Raw genomic sequence first — 17,844 nt, forward strand, 5'->3', positions numbered from 1 at the left:
CCACTGCCGGTATTACGCTCAAGCCTGCAGGAGAGATTGGCCATGGATCCCCAGACAGAGGTGAGTATGAGTGGAATGATAGTTGCATGGAGGGGGCATCTGGCCAAGGATGGGAAAGGGGGTCAACAGGAAGGACAGGGGCTGGCTACCTGTGCCCAAACCCCCACCCTCTGCCCTTCCTGATGCCAGGTCTCTCGACTGGGCACAGACTGTCTGAGAACGGACTGTGCTTGAGAACATGGTACCCATCTTGAACCACCCTTCCAACCAACCGTTCAACCCAACAACCCCCTTCCACTCCTTCTGATCTTCCCAGAAGGCTGCTAGCAAACCCATCAGGGTTTTCTGGGTGGCCTCCCCAGATGACAAGAACCCCGCTTGCCACTGGTTGAAGTGGCGGCCAGATCAGACCCTTAATTTCCTGCTTAGGGGCTTCAATTGGCTTCTGGGCAGAAGGACTCTCTTCTCACCTGAGCTTGATTGGAATGAGTTGGGAAGGCGGTGGGATCGCCAACCCATGTGATCAAATGGCATTCTGCCTCTGAACTCACCCTGAGTGGTCAGGGGGGAGAGACATTAAGTTCTGCCCTAGATTTCCATTTTCCGTTGTCTTCCAGGCTTGGAAACTCAATTTTCTCCAGTCTTTCCTCATAACTCTGCTCATTGACTAAAGAGTTTTAATTATTTCCCTTCTCTGCACTGCCTCCAGTGTTTGAGTAATTGGAACTGGACACAGTAACAAAAAGGTGGTCTGATTAAACTATACAGTTGGGCTTTCTCTGATTAATATCTTAATGTTTTGGCTATGCAATTTAACATTCATCGGCTTTGCTCCTCTTCCAAATGTTGAGTCTATTAAGACTCCTACATTCCTTTCCGCTTCAGCCTTAGCTATTTCAACACCAGTCGTGGTGAGTGTGTAACACATTCTTCCTTCAATTGCAGTAATTTACACTTGCCTTCATTAAATTTCAGTTGCCATTATTCTGCCCACAAACATATTTTATCCAACTCATCTATAATTATTGAGCAGCCTCCCCTGATTCTATTGCCGCTCCTAGTTTGGTGTCATCTGCAAATTTGAAAATTTTTCACTGATGGTGAGAAAATTCAACGCACCTGGTTTTCCAATGTAAAATGGTGCAAAGCCTCCAAATTTTGCATTGTAATCAGCTGTGTTCAAACTACATAGGATTATGTGGGAAGCCATATTGACTTGGACAAATCTTAGAACACCTGCCTGGAAACAACAGGGGGAATAGTAAACAAATGTAAACTAGTATCTTGCTCCTGATTAAGGATGTGCAGCCAAATTGAACTTTATATCCCTTCATTCTAAAACCTGCCAACAAACTTGGTACAGTCACAAAGAAGTCTGCCAATGTTATTTGAAGCGATCCTCAGCTGTAAGTCTCTGGTAAGTCATTTTAGACTGCTTTTGGGCTTTTAGTCAATTTCTTGCTGCCAAAGGTAGCAGTTTGGTATTGTGGCAGGATTGGAAACCTGATGGAAGGATTCAAACATGCAATTCCCAGAAAGATGGTCACAGATTTAGGAAGCATGTTCAAGTATTTCATATTTCTAGTATATATTTAATACTGCTAGTGTTTCGCTTATCTGTCATCTTCACTGTACAACAAATATGAGTTTTTAAAAAGCCAAAGTGCATGTTCCCTTTAGGAAGAACAGACTGTCATTAAATAGCATCTCAACCACTCAATTTTCTGCATCCCCAAGTGACGAGTTGCCAAAACCCAGCATGAGTAACACTGGCAGTGAGCAAATTATAATCAAATGAATCATATGCAGCAATCTGGCTTGTGCCTATCAGCTGTTGAGCCCACTTGTTGTTTGTTCTTTTGCAAGTTAAATTTCTCCTCATGAGTTACTGAAGGTAGATCATTAAAAAGTTATGGTTCCTGCATGGAGAGCTGATGCATTACAGTCACAAATACATCACATCACAGCACAACTTCAACTTTCAACCAAACACTTCATGAATTTTTGCATTTCTGCCCCAACTCCCATATCCCCCCAACACCTGCCCCCCCCTCCAATATTTTAAATTGCCTGCATTCCAGAACTGGAAATTTGTCTGTCCCAGAAGAGCAGGGGCCTAAAGTAGTGTTTCAATGATATCACTGGGGTGTGCTTGTCATTTTTAACTGTGGTCCCAACTAAGGCTGAGACTGGCCCAGTGAAACCAGGAGGCAGCAAAGATCCTGGTCACAGGAGACCCATTGCCAGGTTTTTCTTTTTAAAGATAAAAACAAAAAAACTGCAGATGCTGGAAATCCAAAACAAAAACAGAATTACCTGGAAAAACTCAGCAGGTCTGGCAGCATCGGCGGAGAAGAAAAGAGTTGACGTTTCGAGTCCTCATGACCCTTCAACAGAGCAGTTCTGTTGAAGGGTCATGAGGACTTGAAACGTCAACTCTTTTCTTCTCCGCCGATGCTGCCAGACCTGCTGAGTTTTTCCAGGTATTTCTGTTTTTGTTTTCTTTTTAAAGGTTTCTTGTGAGCCAAGGAGAGCAGGGGCGCCCACAAGGATACTTTAGGCCTCATCTGCCCAGGCTTGCTCCCTTTACAACCACCAAATCCTTACTTACCTTAGTGGCACCAGCCATGACTGTGAGTGACATTCTGACTGACCACTCTTACAAATGTTGACTCCTCCAGCCAATGGATGTGACTGTCATTCCCTCTGGCTTCGGGCTGGAGTCAATCTCAGTTAAAATCTCCTAGGCCTCATGCTCCAGCAAGGTGTTGGGCAGTTCATTCACTGCCTGGTTTGACACTCCCCCCAGCCCCGAATCCCACAAGAGTTAAAATAGAGGCTATAGTCTTGTGTGTGGGAGTGTAGTATGTGGTGGATACCCAATAATTGTAATAGACAAACAAATCCTAATTCCTCAGAACACAGTGAACGTTTTTTTCATTAAAAAATGTGCTTGACCTTTAGGACCCAGGAGAAACACCATACCAATACTGAGTAATGTGGTGGAGTGGAGCTACCTGTCACATGCGTAAAATCAATTTTCTTTTCCATAGCTACCTGTGTGGCTGCAGAGCAAAGAAACTAAAACTGCAACATTAGCTATTAGCTGGCTTGTTAATGCTTTGTTTCTCTTGCTTCAAGTTTTCCCACAGATAACTGCCTGATGTATATTTTCTTGACAAACCAGTCCCTTCAACTGCCTGCCCTTCGAAGGGAGGTTTAGTATCCTCCCAGATAAATGATCAGAATGAAGGTCACCACATCACAACCCTTCTTTCAACATTGTCCAATCAGCACCCAGGTTTATATTTGAAAGAGCGAGACTGAAAGAATTGCATTGGCTGAGCTCACACATGAGCATACACAGTCAGATAGCAAATTCAATCCATCAAAAAGAATGGGGGAGCTGCAGTAAAGCAAGTTGCCATGCTCAATCCATCAGCAGAGGGCAATATATTTGTGTTCCAACAACAAGGTGTGGTGCAGAGTCAACACAAGATCTGGTTGTGTCAGGATCCACCAGGTTTAACCTGATGCAATGTAAGAAGTGAGATTGGGACTCAAAAAGACTTAACACGTAGACCGGAAGCAGTTTTACATTTTTGCAGATTATTTTTAAGTGTGGGATATGTTGAACAAGCGTATCACAGAATTGCAACACTGACAATTACTTAAGGGCAAAATTACCACCATGACTTCTAGTTTTTGATGGCAATATGGATTTGAAAACAAGGATCAGAATTTTAAAATTGAGGCACTGCCAGATGGGGAGCCAATAATGCAGAATTGTGTGCACAGGGATGATAATGATTGGGATTTGGTTCAAGTTAGGACACGGGCAGCAGAGTTTTGGATGAACACGAGTTTATGGTAGGTGGGAGATAGAAGGCAGGCCAGAAAACTAGTAAAATAGCTAAGCCTAGAGGAAACAGAGAAATGGATAAGTCAGACTAGCTGATAGGAGCTGATTCAGGGGATATTACGGATATTGAAGTAGGCAGACTTAATGATGCTGTGGATATGTGCTTGGAAGTTCATCTGAGAGTCAAGTGCACACCAAGGTTGGGAACGGTCTGCTTCAGTCTCACACAGTTGCTAAGAGGGTGGATATAATCATTGCCTAGGGAATGGTGGTTGTGGTGGCTTCAACCTTCCCAATGTAAAGACAACCTTTGCTTACCCTCAGTAAATGTATGATTGAGATGCTCTGTTACCGAGTCATGTGCTTCTATATGTTCCCCAGTTTCTGAGGCAGATCTGGCTGCTGTGTGTTTTTTTTTACATTTTTTTTACAAGTTCATGAGATATGGGCATTGCTGGCAAAGCTGGCATTTTTGCCTATCCTTAATTGCCTTTGAAAAGGTGAACTGCTGCAATCCATGTGGTGAAGGTACTCCAACAGTGCTGTTAGGCACGGAGTTCCAGGATTTTAACCTAGTGACTTTGAAGCAACAGTGATAAATGTCGAAATCAGGATGTTGTGTAACTTGAAGGGGAAAATGAATGTGATGATATTCCCATATGATATTCACAAATGCGCCCATTGTCCTTCTTCAACTTTGTTTAACTGTCTTTGTCCTTCTAGTGGTAGTAGTAGCAGGTAATGAATGATCTTTGTCACTGAAGTGGCTAGCAAATTTTGTGAGCAGGGATCTGAGTTGCCTCATCTCAACATCCAAGTTCATGACAACTTGTTGAGATGTAGCATTCCACTAAATGAATGGGATGAGCTTGTACATTAATGAAAGCTTTTGTGGTAGTGAATAAGTGACTGATTAGGATCAAGAAAACAAAGGATAAATTAGCCTCCAACCTCTGCAAATTTTGCTTCCACTATCGGTTGGAAAACCGGTGGTAACCCTGCATCAATTCTGTGGGAGCGGCCTGACATATTAAATGCCTGTCAGGCACTTAACTGGCCAACATCGGGACTCCTAGAGGATTTATCTCCGAGGGGCAGAAATCCTGCCTACCGAGAGCTGTCGGCCAGAGATCAGTCTACACTGCCGGCAGTACCACAGGTAGTGTTGGCTCTACCAAGCCTTCACCAGGGACCATTGCTGGATCCCTAGATACGGGTGAGTTGGACAGGATGGAGGTCGCGGGAAGATGACCGTTGGAGAGGATAGGGCAGCAAGCGATGCAGCAGTAGGTTGGGGGGGGGGGTTGTCGTGGGGGAGGGGGTCGCTGTCAGCATCAATTCCTTCCTGATGCCAGTCCCTCAACTGGGCACTGCGTGCCTGACAATGAGGGACCTCTCCTCTGAGACTGCACCCGACAGGGTTTGCAGCTTTTCGCAGGCACGGGAGAGTTCTGTGACTCCCAATAAACCCCTGAGGTACAACTAAATTCTAGTAGGTTCAGGAATAATTGGTGTCAAATGGCTCATTAATGAGCCTAATTGACATCCTGCCAGCTGGTGAGATTCCTGCATTGGGTACTTCCCACCCTGTACAGTTTTTCCAATGCAGGGAAGCTGATCTGAGTACTCCCGCCTGATTCACCCGGTCTCCTCATCAACATGCCGGCTCTGGCGGGCTCAAATAAATTCTGCTCAATATTTCTTCTCTAGATCTATTGTACCTCCTCAAATGCTGAAAGAAGACACATTCTTGGGGATGCTGCAGCCCTATGGATTCTCTCCCTCTTGTTCTGCACAGTCTCTTTATGTAAAACTAATAGAATGTATTAAGTAATTGGACTTGCTAGCAGGATGTACATTGATACCCATGTTTCATGTTGGTATCCTCAGATACTGTGACAAAAGAAACAATAGTATGTAGGTACAGGATATGGAAAGATTGTGTGAATGCGTAAACGTTCATCACCGAGGTAGACACATGGAATTAGAAGTCGGGGCAGCCACATTACCGAAAGTTACTAAAGAAGATGTTGTTGGAAAGGGGTATTCATGGAAACTATATCAGAGAAAGCTATGGTAAGATGGTGTAGATGGAGGGCAGAGAGGGACTACCCTGGCTGAGGTAATCAACTTCTTCCAATATTGCACCCAGGATCATTGCACAGTGTTTCTAATAACTGTGTTTTGACAAAGGACCCACCCTTCAACTCACCAACACTGTTAATGAGGAAGAGGACTATAAAACTGGATAAATTATTGGATAAATCATTATAATAATGATACAGGACTAGGCAAATAATTGTTATACTCTTGAAATATATGGACTTCAATGGTTGCAGAATTGGATAAATATCTGTACAATAAAGAATGTGAAAATGTATGAAAAACAGAAGGAAAAGACCAATTACTCCATCAAGCCTGTGCCATTCAGATGCAGTGCAGCATTCAGAAACCACCAACCCCTCTACACACCCTCAGTCACACCTGGGACAAGTGAAAAATCATTGGACAACTTTGGAAAAATAATTCTGCAAAAGTCCTTTCTAACCTCTGAATGTGGCCAAACCAGTTCTGGGAGGCTACAGTGACTCATATCAATAATTACCTCTATCCCTTGCTACCTTGTGTAACTTGATCTATTGTTGTCTCTTTGAAACTCATTCAGCAAAGTGTTGAAGAGATGCAGTAAACCATGCTTATTGCATTTGGTCATTTGTTCCTAACCCAGCTTTGGAAGTGAATTAAAACTTCTGCAGAAGCTTCTTGGAAATTTAATTTTTGTGTGCAGGTGGAGTTTTCCTCAAATTTTCAGTGGTGAAATGGAAGAAGCCCTGAGGAAATTCCCCTTCTAGCTTTCTATATTTCACTCTGGTTACTCCTAGTTCTCCTAATCCATCAAGATATATAATTATTACGCTACAGTTATGCTACTACTGGGCTGGAAAATAACAACTAGTTACAGTAGTGTGCTGGACTGGTTAAATATATGTCACAATACAGTTATAACTCTGGACTGATTAAATAATTATTTATGTCACAATAATACACTGGACTTGATAAATATCTGTTTCCTTACAGTAATACTGGATTGGGTAAATATCTGTTACTTTACAGTAATGTTATAGGACTGGATAATTAGATATCTAGTAATTCTACAGGACTGAGTAAATATCTGTTAAATTAGAGTAAGACAGTATACTACAAGATTGGGCAAATGGTCAGGGCTGGATATGTAACTAAAAGCAATAAACTGCCGATGCTGGAAATGTGAAACAAATATAGAAAATACTGGAAGCACAGTCAGTATCTGTGAACAGGGCAAATAAGTTAATGTTTCCAGTGTGCACCCTTCACCAGAACTGTAAGAACACTGTTACATTGCAATAATATGATAAGAAATCATAAATAATTGTTGTATTACAGCATTAATATAGGACTGGGTGAATAACCATGACTAGATGAATCACTGTTAATTTTAATGTGCCGATTGCTCACAGAGCTTATGTGGTAAGTAATTGAGCTATACTGAAAGGAAAAATCCTCAGTTTGATTCTTGGCCCATGCTTAGTTGATCTTTTTTATGTAAGCATTATGTTACGGACAGGGGAGGAGAGATAAACTGAAACCCAAAATTCCTTTCCCTTCTATCCGTAATTAGTGTGGTTTTTTTTTGGAAAGGTTCTTTGTGTGTTTCTAAACCTTTGTTCGTGTGTGGTCAATCTAAAGTACCAGCAGCAGACTTTCATGTGTTTAAACAAAGAGGATTACTTAATCACACACTTGCCCTGGAAGCTACATCTGTCACACGCTACACATTCACCAAAGATATAATTAAAGAAGATAATGCACTTCTACAAGTATAAAATAAAAGAATAGTTAACAGTTCACATGCCTTTGTGAGTCCAGTGTAGAAGGAAGATTTTCATCACAGTTCAGGTAAGTTCACATGGCTGGGGGTTGGATATCAGGATTGTTTCAGAGAAGAATGCTCAGCAGGTTATGAACTCAGGTACCCATGGCTGTTATGTCAGGAGATCCAATTTCTTTACAGGTGAACTCGGAACTTTGGAATCAGGCTGGGAAGGCTTTTTCAAAGACTTTGGCTTTTAAACCTCTCCATTCTTAAAAGACAAAGGCAGCACAGTTTTTCTCTGTAGCTGTTGTGTGGTCAGTGCAGATTGCCCCGCTGGCCTCTTCTGAGCTTTGGGGTAAGAGGATTTCAGTATCAGAGAACCTGTTTCAGCCACATGGTTAACAGCTACTGATCTACAATAGAAGGTGGATGGTGGTTTTTCACACTTAACTTGTGGATAACTAGTCTCACAGAGATAAAAACAAAAAACTGCGGATGCTGAAAATCCAGAACAAAAACAGAAATACCTGGAAAAACTCAGCAGGTCTGGCAGCATCGGCGCATAAGAGCAAAGTTGCCGTTTCAAGTCCTCATGACCCTTCAACAGAACTAAGTAAAAGTAGGAGAGGGGTGAAATATAAGCTGGCATCCCCCACCTTAAACCAGTTTATATTTCACCCCACTCCTATTTTTACTTAGTTCTGTTGAAGCGTCATAAGGACTCAAAACGTCAACTTTGTTCTTCTCCACTGATGCTGCCAGACCTGCTGAGTTTTTCCAGGTATTTCTGTTTTTGTAACTAGTCTCACAGTTTTCCTTTGTTACAATGCAAACCTGGAGGCACAGGATGGAATGCTCCCTTCCAGGATTGAGACATAGAGTTTTACAGCACAGAAACAGGCCCTTCGGCCCATTGTGTCTGTGCCAGCCACCAAGCACCTATTTATTCTAATCCCATTTTTCAGCACTGGGCCCATAGCCCTGTATGCTCTGGCATTTCAAGTGCTCATCTAAATACTTCTTAAATGTTGTGAGGGTTCCTGCCTCTACCACCCCCTCAGGCTGTGTGTTCTGGATTCCAACCACTCTCTGGGTGAAAACATTTTTCCTCAAATCCCCTCTGAACCTCCTGCCCCTTACCTTAAATCTATGCCCCCTGGTTGATGACATCTCCCGCCGCAGAGGCTGCTAAGAATTCACACTGTGTCGCGCAACCCTGACCTGATTAATTATGCAGTCGGAAGGTTTCTCAATGTATTGTGCAGCAGGGCGGTCTGGATGACACGCTTCCCGCCATCATATACGGGCACCATATTTAAAAGATTGAGATGGCCAGAGACCTCCGGCGCCCAAGTTCAATGATGCCTCTCTGGGTGTCCTCCTCAACCATGTGGAGGCTAAGAGGGATGTCATCTTTCCAGCGGGTGGAAGGAGGAGGCTGAGCAGGGAGATGAGCCCAGCATGGGAGCAAGTCTCCAGGACAGTCAGTGCCCAAGGCCTCCAGCAGAGTACTGTCCTGCACTGCTGCAAGAGGATGAATAACCTCATCCGTGCCACCAGGCTAAGTAAACCCTGCTCACACTCACCTCAATGAATGGTACGGGGACATGGGCCTCAGTGGCAGCATGATAAGGTGATGCCTCATAGCCCCACTGCAGTAATCCTCTCTGCAGGCTGCAGGTGGCGAGGCCTCTGTGGCTCCCTCACCCGTCCACACAAAGAGCTCACATTCTGTCTGGTAGTGGAGGGAAGGGGCTCAGGCGTGCATGGCAGCAGCAAGCTCTGCAAATGGCATGCCTTTCTGAGCCTTATCCTTATATCTGCAAGGGCTCACTACATTTCGAGTCACTCCAGGATCTCCAAAGGAAGGAAACCATGGTTTGATTGTTGAAAGCGTGCTGCCCCTGAACCCTTCTGGACAACCTACAATGCACCAATGACATGCCACACAATCCAGTGGGTTATTTGTAGGACTGGAAGCATCAGAAAGATATGTGAAATTGCTGTATATGATTGGATGCTAAATACAATTGGGCTGGAGAAGTTAATCCATAATCGCCGAAAGAGGGAGAAGATGGGAGGGGGTCGGCCACATTTGAAGGAATTCAGTGACTTTGAGGAGCGGGCAGCCCAGCTGGCAGGGATGGACTGGGACAGGGTCATCGGAGAAGGAGAGATTGGCTTTCAGCCTCCATCCGATAAGGATCCATACATATTATAGAAACCTCAAGGACAAGGACGCCTCCATGTCGGAGGCAGCTCATGCAGTCAATTCGCTCTCTCTCCTCTCTCACTTACAGGTGCCACCAGGAAGAGGGCAAGGCCTGAGCCTCAGGAAGCCATGCCCAGCTCCAACACAAGCCAGGAGAGGAGCGAGGACATCACAGCTGACCAAAGTACACCCGTGGAGGCATCACAGGAGACACCTGCATCCTCCTCCAGCCCAGAGACATACACCTTGGTGGGTATTAGTCCTAGTATAGGAAGGAGCTCACGTTCTGGTGGTCACTGCAGGGATATGTGTCCACAGCAGGAAGAGGCAGGGTCAGCTGAGCTCACTGGCACTTGGAGGAGTGCTAGGCAAGACGCATCTGCAAATCGTTTGACAGCCTCTGGAACTGGCCATCCAAACAATGGTGGAGAGGCAACAAGACATGGGGGAACATCAGGCAGAGTTGTTGGAGGCCCTCAACAGGGTGACATGCGAGGTGGTGGAGGCTGTCCACCTGCTGGCTGATGAAGTGGTGCTGACCACTGCATGCATGGAGGTCTCCATGGGGATGATGGCGGACTCTATGGAAAACCCAGTCCAGCAGATTCTGCTGGAGATGCGCGCAGACCTGCACTCTATGCCGTGGCCATGGGGGATCTTCTGTAGCAGCGACATGAAAGGGAGATGGGACACCTTGACCTCCCTCCAGGCACCCCTTCCCCTCAAAGAGTCAGACAGGGGCCTTTGCACACCCAAAGGGTAGAGGAGTGGCAGCTGGACACTTCTGGGACTGACATTTAGGACTCTCTGAAGTTGCCTGTGACTCCTTCAATCTCGTCCGCTGTCATCACAGACAGAGCCCTCCAGGTCTCAGGTCCCCAGAGACTGGCCGCCAAAGTCATCCAAGGTGAGAGGGCCAATTGGTCAGCAGTCTGCCTCAGCCCTGCTGCGGATGTTGGAGGAGCACTTAGAAGTGGTAGGGAAAGAAAAGTCAAGAAGTTCTGAATTCACAAGCAGTTGCATGGGTGCACTATTGAATGTCACAGTTATCAAACTTTTGTACATATTGTTCACTTTAATCATGTCTAATGCAGTTTGTTTGCAATAGTCCTTAAGCCTTTGTGCATCCCTCACCTCCACCCCCCTCATGTCCCTGGGGATACCCCGTCCCCCGGAATGAGACATCTGCAGGGAGGCAAAAGTATTTGCCAGGGCCTTTGTGAGCCATGTGCAAGAAGACTCCAGTGCACATTGAGGCTTTGCCCTTCACGGTCTCATCTGTCCCAGGGCACTAGCATTGTGAAAACTACATGCTGAGTGAAGTTCTCCTTCAGTTATCCAGTTGAGATGACCTGCATCTCCACCCACCCTGATGACCCAACTTTCATGCAGCACCTTGAGATCTCCACCATGAGGCTCTGCATGGTGGCAACCAGCCAAGGTGGTAGTAACTTTCTATCTGCGATCTAACATCTTTTCCCTTCCCCCAGTAACCCACATCCTCTCCCCCATGACCATGAACTCCCCTGGAATGACATTCGACCTCCCCACTGTCACCCTTCAACCCTCCCCCATCACCTTCCGATCCGTCCAGCTTAATGTAGCGGTGCCCTTCCTACCCGAGAATCCAACAGCTGTAACTATAGACTTGCCTGCCCGCATCCTTCTTACCCTCCAAATTTGAGTCACTTTCCACATCCCCACCAATAGTCCTCAGTGCCCCTTCACATGATGCTGTCGCAATCCCACTCCCACTGCCCCCTTTAAATTTCACCACCCCCTTCTAACATGATTACATTCACTTTTCCCCCCCACCCCCCTGGAATCCACTAGTGACTCCATGGCCCCTCCCTCTGACCCCCTTCATACCTCTACATCCCCCCCCATGCCCCTTCACACTTTACACGCCCCATTCCCCTTCACACCTGCACAAGCCCCCTACCCACCTGCTGCATCACAACCAGGGCCCTTCCCACCCAACCATTCCATATCAGCTGATCCATTGAAAGACCCCCTCTGATTCTGTCTGTCATGAAAATTGGCTACAGCTTCACCAACTATATATGGGCACATTGAACCTTTTAAGGGCAATCTGTTTTTTAAAGAAATACACATAAAGACACTGATCAAAAGGTGGCTGATATGTAAAATTACGATGTGGATTATAATGACAGACTTGGCCTGAGAACATGGAATGTCTTTTCTGAAGAGGTGTCAAGGCCCACTTCAAATGGGGACACTTGAAAGAGAAGTATGAAAAATGTAAAAGGTTGGGCTTTAATCTCCGTGTTTGATTAGACAATGGACAATTTCCTACATCTCATCAGAAATCCAAAAACCCATCTCCTGTTGATTTATGTCTGAGAATGCGTAAAAAGGTTGAGATGAAAGTAAAGTGGCTTGTAGATGCAAGACATGCCTATTTTCCCCTTGCAGAATACACACAGGAAATGGGTTAAAACTGACTGAAGACCAGCAAATGGGAGTGTAGAGGAACAAGGAAGCAAGAAGCAACACCAGTTAGTTACCCCAGCAGAGACAAGCAGGCAACCTTCCTCCCTCCCTCCCTCTCTCTCTCTTGCTGGATGCAAGTTGTCTATCAGGCAGCAAGCAGAAAGAAACAGGACAGCCTCTTCAGTTACTCCAGCAGAGACAACCACGTCACCTCTCCCGCTGGGAATAAACCAGCAAGTGTCTCCAGCAGACTGAAAAATTGCCAAAGTCAGCTCTACCAAAATCACCCAACTTAATAACCTCAAAGTACCACCATCTATACCTCATGGACAAGCCAAGGACTGATTTGTATATTCCTTTAATCTTTTATTTGAACTCTTAACTTTCTCAGTTCTGGTGTGTGTGTGTGTGTGCGTGTGTAGACGTGTGCGTGTGTGGATGGGTGTATGGATACTTTTTTATTTTTCCTCTGGTTTTAGTAACTAAAGAACGTACTCTTTCTTTGATTCAAGGAAACCTGGTTAAATTGACTCCTTATAAAACGTAAATACATTTGGATTGGGAAAAAGTATCCACAGGGGAAGAATTATAAACAAACCTTTGTTGCAACCAAGAGGGTTGAATAAAAAGGGGAGACATCCCACTTCTTCATTCCACTCCATAAGACCATAAGATGGAGGAACAGAAGTAGGCTATTCGGCCTATTTGAGTCTGCTCTGCCATTCATGGCTGATCTGATAATCCTCAACTCCATTTTCCTGCCTTTTCCTCATAACCCTTGATTCCCTTACTGATTAAAAATCTGTCTATCTCAGCCTTGAATATACTTAACTACCCAGCCTCTGCAGTAAAGAATTCTGTAGATTGACTAGTCTCCGAGAGAAGAAATTCCTCCTCATCTCTGTTTTAAACTGGGTCCCCTTACGCTGAGATTATGCCCTCTGGTCCTAGCTTTCCCACAAGGAGAAACAACCTCTCAGCATCTACCCTGCCAAACCCCTTAGGAATCTTATATGTTTCAATAAGGTTGCCTCTCATTCTTCTAAACTCCAATGAGTACAGGCCCAATCTATTCAACCTCTCCTCATAAGAACATCCCTCCACTCCTGAAATCAACCTAGTGAACCTTCTCTGGACTACTTCCAATGCCAGTATATTTTTCCTTTGATAACGGGACCAAGACTGTTAACACTATTCTAGGTGTGCTCTAACTAGTGCCTTGTATAATTTCAGCAAGACTTCCCTATTTTCATACTCCATTCCCTTTGAAATAAAGGCCAACATTCCATTTGCCTTAGCTATTACCTGCTGAACTTGTATGCCAGCTTTTTGTGATTCATGCACGAGGACCCCCAAATCTCTCTGTGCTGCAGCTTTCTTCAGTCTTTCTCTATTTAAGTAATAGTCAGCTCCTTTATTCTTCCTGCCAAATTGCAAAACCTCACACTTACCCACATCATATCTCAGCTGCGATGTTTTTGCCCGCTCACTTAACCTGTCTATATCCCTCTATAGACTCTTTGTGTCATCCTCATCACTTGCCTTCCCGTATATTTTTGTGTCACCTGCAAACTTAGCGATAGTACATTCATTTCCCTCATCCAAGTCATTAATATATGTCATAAATAATTGTGGCCCCAGCACTGACCCCTGTGCACTCCACTAGTTACAGGTTGCCATCCTGAAAGTGCCCACCATATCCCAACTCTCTGTCTTCTATTAGTTAGCTAGTCCTCTATCCATGCTAATATACTACCCCCAACACCATGGGCTCTTATCTTATTAAGTAGCCTTATGTGTGGTACCTTATTGAATGCCTTTTGGAAATTCAAACATATTACATCTACTGATTCCCCTTTATCTATCCTGCTTGTTACCTATTAAAGAATTTAAATAAATTTGTCAGGCATTATTTCCCCTTCATGAAGCTGTGCTGATTCTGCTTGATTATATTATGCATTTCTAAATGCTCTGCTATTACATCCTTTATAATAGACTCCAACATTTTCCCAATGGCAGATGTTAAGCTAACTGGCCTATAGTTACCTGTTTTTTGTCTCCCTCCCTTTTTGAATAAGGGTGTTACATTGGCAGTTTTCTAATCCTCTGTGACTTTTCCAGAATCTAAGGTTTCATGGGGAAAATTTTCCCCCATGTTGGGTGGGAAGCGCGGGAGTGGATGCGCCTCCAAACGCCATTTTACAGGGGCAGGCCAATTAAGGCCCACCCAGCATGAAATCCACCAGGAAGCGCTATGCGTCCCCTGTGCGGGTGGTGGGGGGGAATTCCCTCAGCCGAGAGTGCGCTGTTTTGCGCATTCGCGCGAAAGAGTGCACAGATCTCCCTGAGGCTAAGTGCTGCCTCAGGGAGATTGGCTCCCAATTTGCAATACAACTGATAGAAAAATTTCCCTGACATGTCCCCTCATGTGATGCTGTCACATGAGTTGGGACATGTCCATAACTTTTATTAAAACCTTTATTAAAAATTTAAATACCCTCATGAAACCTCACCCCACCCGTGGATGAGGTTTCATGCTTTTTCTGAAGCCCGCCAGGGCTCCCGGCCTGCCCGCCAACCTTAAGGTTGGACAGGCAGGTCCATTAATGACTTCAATTAGTTTCTCAATAGCCTCAATAGGCCGTTGTCAGGTCAGCGGGCATGCAGCCGACTCGACTGCGCCCCCACTGACCTGAAAGTGGGAATGACACGAGGTGACATCAGGAGTTCCATCCAATTTCATCGCGTGTCATTTTACGTGTCGGCGAGTGGGCCCCGCCCCTGCTCGCTGACAGGAAGATCCTGCCCTTGGAAGATTACTACCAGTGCATCCATTATCTCTGCAGCTATTTCCTTTAATATCCTAGGATGCAAATCATTTGGTCCAGCTGACTTATTGGCCTTTAGCCCTACTAGTTTCCCTAGTACTTTTTCTCTAGTGATAGTTATTGTATTTATTTCCTTCCCCCCTTTTGCCCCATGATTATTTGGTATTTTTGGTATGCTATTAGTGTCTTTTACCATGAAGACTGATGCAAAGTATTTATTCAACTCCTCTGCCATTTCCTGGTTCCCCAATATTATTTCCCCAACCTCATTCTCTAATCCCAAATACATTCTATGAACTCTTGCTCATGGCTACCTCTGCCAATTTCATTTTCCAAATCGGCATGACGATTAAAGTCACCCATGATTAATATTGACTTTGGCCTCTCTCTTCCTTTTTATATATTTAAATAAGCTCTTACTTTCCATTTTTATATTACTTGCTAGTTTACCATCAAAATTTATCTTCTCCCCCTTTATTTTTTTTTTTTGGCCATCTTCTGCTGGTTTTCAAAACTTTTCCAATCCTCTGGGTTATCACTAATCTTTGCCACATTGTATATTTTTTCTTTCACTTTGATACTATCCTGAACTTCCTTGGTTAATCATGGTTGGTCTGTCCCTTTCCTACAATCCTTCTTCCTCACTGGGATATATCTTTGTTGCGAATCATGAATAATTTTCTTAAGCATCTGCTATTGTTCATCAACCGTCTTACCTGCTAAGCTCCTTTCCCAGTTCACTCCAGCCAACTCTGTTCTCATTCCTTTGTAATTACCCTTATTTAAGTTTCGCACAGTTGTTTCAAAACTAAGTTTCTAACTCTCTAACTGAATGCTAAATTCCACCATGTTATGGTCGCTGTTTCCCAGGGGATCTTTTACTCTGACGTCATTTATTAAACCTGCCTCATTACACAATAACAGATCCAAAATAGCTCTTTGGACCCACAATATATTGTTCTAGGAAACAATCCCAAATACACTCTATGAATTCTTGCTCATGGCTACCTCTGCCAATTTCATTTTCCAAATCTACATGAAAATTAAAGTCACCCATGATTAATATACTGCCTTTTTTTACATGCCCTCATTATCTCCTGATTTATTCTCTGTCCTACAGCATAGCTACTGTTCAGGGGCCTATAGGCTACTCCCACCAGTGTCCTCTTCCCTTTGTTATTTCTTACCTCCACCCATATGGATTCCACTTCTTCTAATCCAAGTTCATTTCTTGCTATCGTACTTATTCCATCTCGTACTAACAAAGCTACCCCACCACCCTTTCCTTCCTCCCTGTCCTTTCAAAAAGTCACAGACCCCTGAATATTTAGTTCCCAGCTTTGATCTCCTTGTAGCCATGTCTCTGTAATGGCTATAAGATCATACCCAGTAACCTCTGTTTGTGCCGTTAATTCATTTATTTTGTTCTGAATACTACGTGCATTAAGTAAAGAGCAATCAATTTTGCCTTTTTACCATTTTTCCCCCTTTGACCACATTTGCTGCTGTTTTTTTTAATGTTTGTACACTCTGGCCCTTCCTGTCACACTCTGGGAATCATTAACTAAGGAGCTGCCCTGCAAGGCTGCCATATCCTTTTGCTTTGTAAGCCTATTTATCCCCTCTCCAGAATCCTCCTCCCACCCCTCCATTTAGTTTAAAGTCCTCTCTACAGCCCTGGTTATTCAATTCGCATTGATCCCAGCATGGCGCAAGTGAATCCCATCCCACCGGAACAGCTCCCTTCTATCCCAGTACTAACGCTAGTACCCCATGAACTGAAACCCATTCCTCCCACAGCAACCTTTGAGCCATGTATTTAGCTCCTTAACTTTATTTACCCTATGCCAGTTTGCCCGTGGTTCAGGTAGTAATCCCGAGATTATTACTTTGGAGGTTCTTCTTTTTAATTTAGCTCCTAACTGTTCAAATTCTTTCAGCAGAACCTCCTTTCTAGTCCTATCAATGCCGTTGGTACCAATGTGAATGATGACAACTGGATCCCTCTCCTCCCACTCCAAGTTTCTCTCCAGCCCTGAGGAGATGTCCTTAACCCTGGCACCAGGCAGGCAACACAACCTTCGGGACTCATGCTCACAGCTGCAGAGAACAGTATCTACCCCCTTAATTATACAGTCCACTACCACTGTCACGTTCCTATTTCCTCCCGTCACTTGAATGGCTCCCTGTAGCATGGTGCCGTGGTCAGTTTGCTCATCCTCCCTGCAGTCCCTGCTCTTTCCCACATAGCTTGCAAGAACATCATAACTATTGGACAATTGCAGAGGCTGAAGCCCTTGAACGCTACCCCCGGGTCCCCATATCTGCCTAACCTGCAGTCACACCTTCCTGTCCCCGATCACAGGCCAAATTCTAATTATTTCGAACCTGTGGAGTGTGACTGCCTCTTGGAGTAAAGTGTCCAGGTAACTATGCCACATCAGGGAGAGGGAAAATGTCTGCAGCTCAGATTCCAGCTCCTTAACTCAGATCCAAAATTCCTCGAGCTGCAAACGCTTACTACAGATGTGTTTGCTCTGGATCACCTTGGTGTCCAGGAGTACCCACATGCTGCAGCAGCAACACATCACCCGTCCTGCCATTGCTATCTTCTTTTATTTAATTAATTAATTAC

General features: G+C 44.5%; 1 long non-coding RNA gene across 2 annotated transcripts in view; it reads left to right on the plus strand.

Annotated features, from left to right (window-relative positions):
- The first annotated feature begins 1,288 nt into the window (after positions 1–1,288).
- The window catches only part of LOC121282984, a 46,935-nt gene continuing 30,379 nt past the window's right edge, over positions 1,289–17,844 (plus strand). The window contains exon 1 of one of the 2 annotated variants that reach the window (XR_005944160.1): positions 1,289–1,417. This is a non-coding gene — a long non-coding RNA (uncharacterized LOC121282984). Of the gene's footprint in view, positions 1,418–10,042; positions 10,177–17,844 lie in introns of those variants that run through there. The other variant, XR_005944159.1, reaches the window with a different exon arrangement.

Source organism: Carcharodon carcharias, chromosome 10, assembly GCF_017639515.1.
Source record: "Carcharodon carcharias isolate sCarCar2 chromosome 10, sCarCar2.pri, whole genome shotgun sequence".
NCBI classification, from domain to species: domain Eukaryota; kingdom Metazoa; phylum Chordata; class Chondrichthyes; order Lamniformes; family Lamnidae; genus Carcharodon; species Carcharodon carcharias.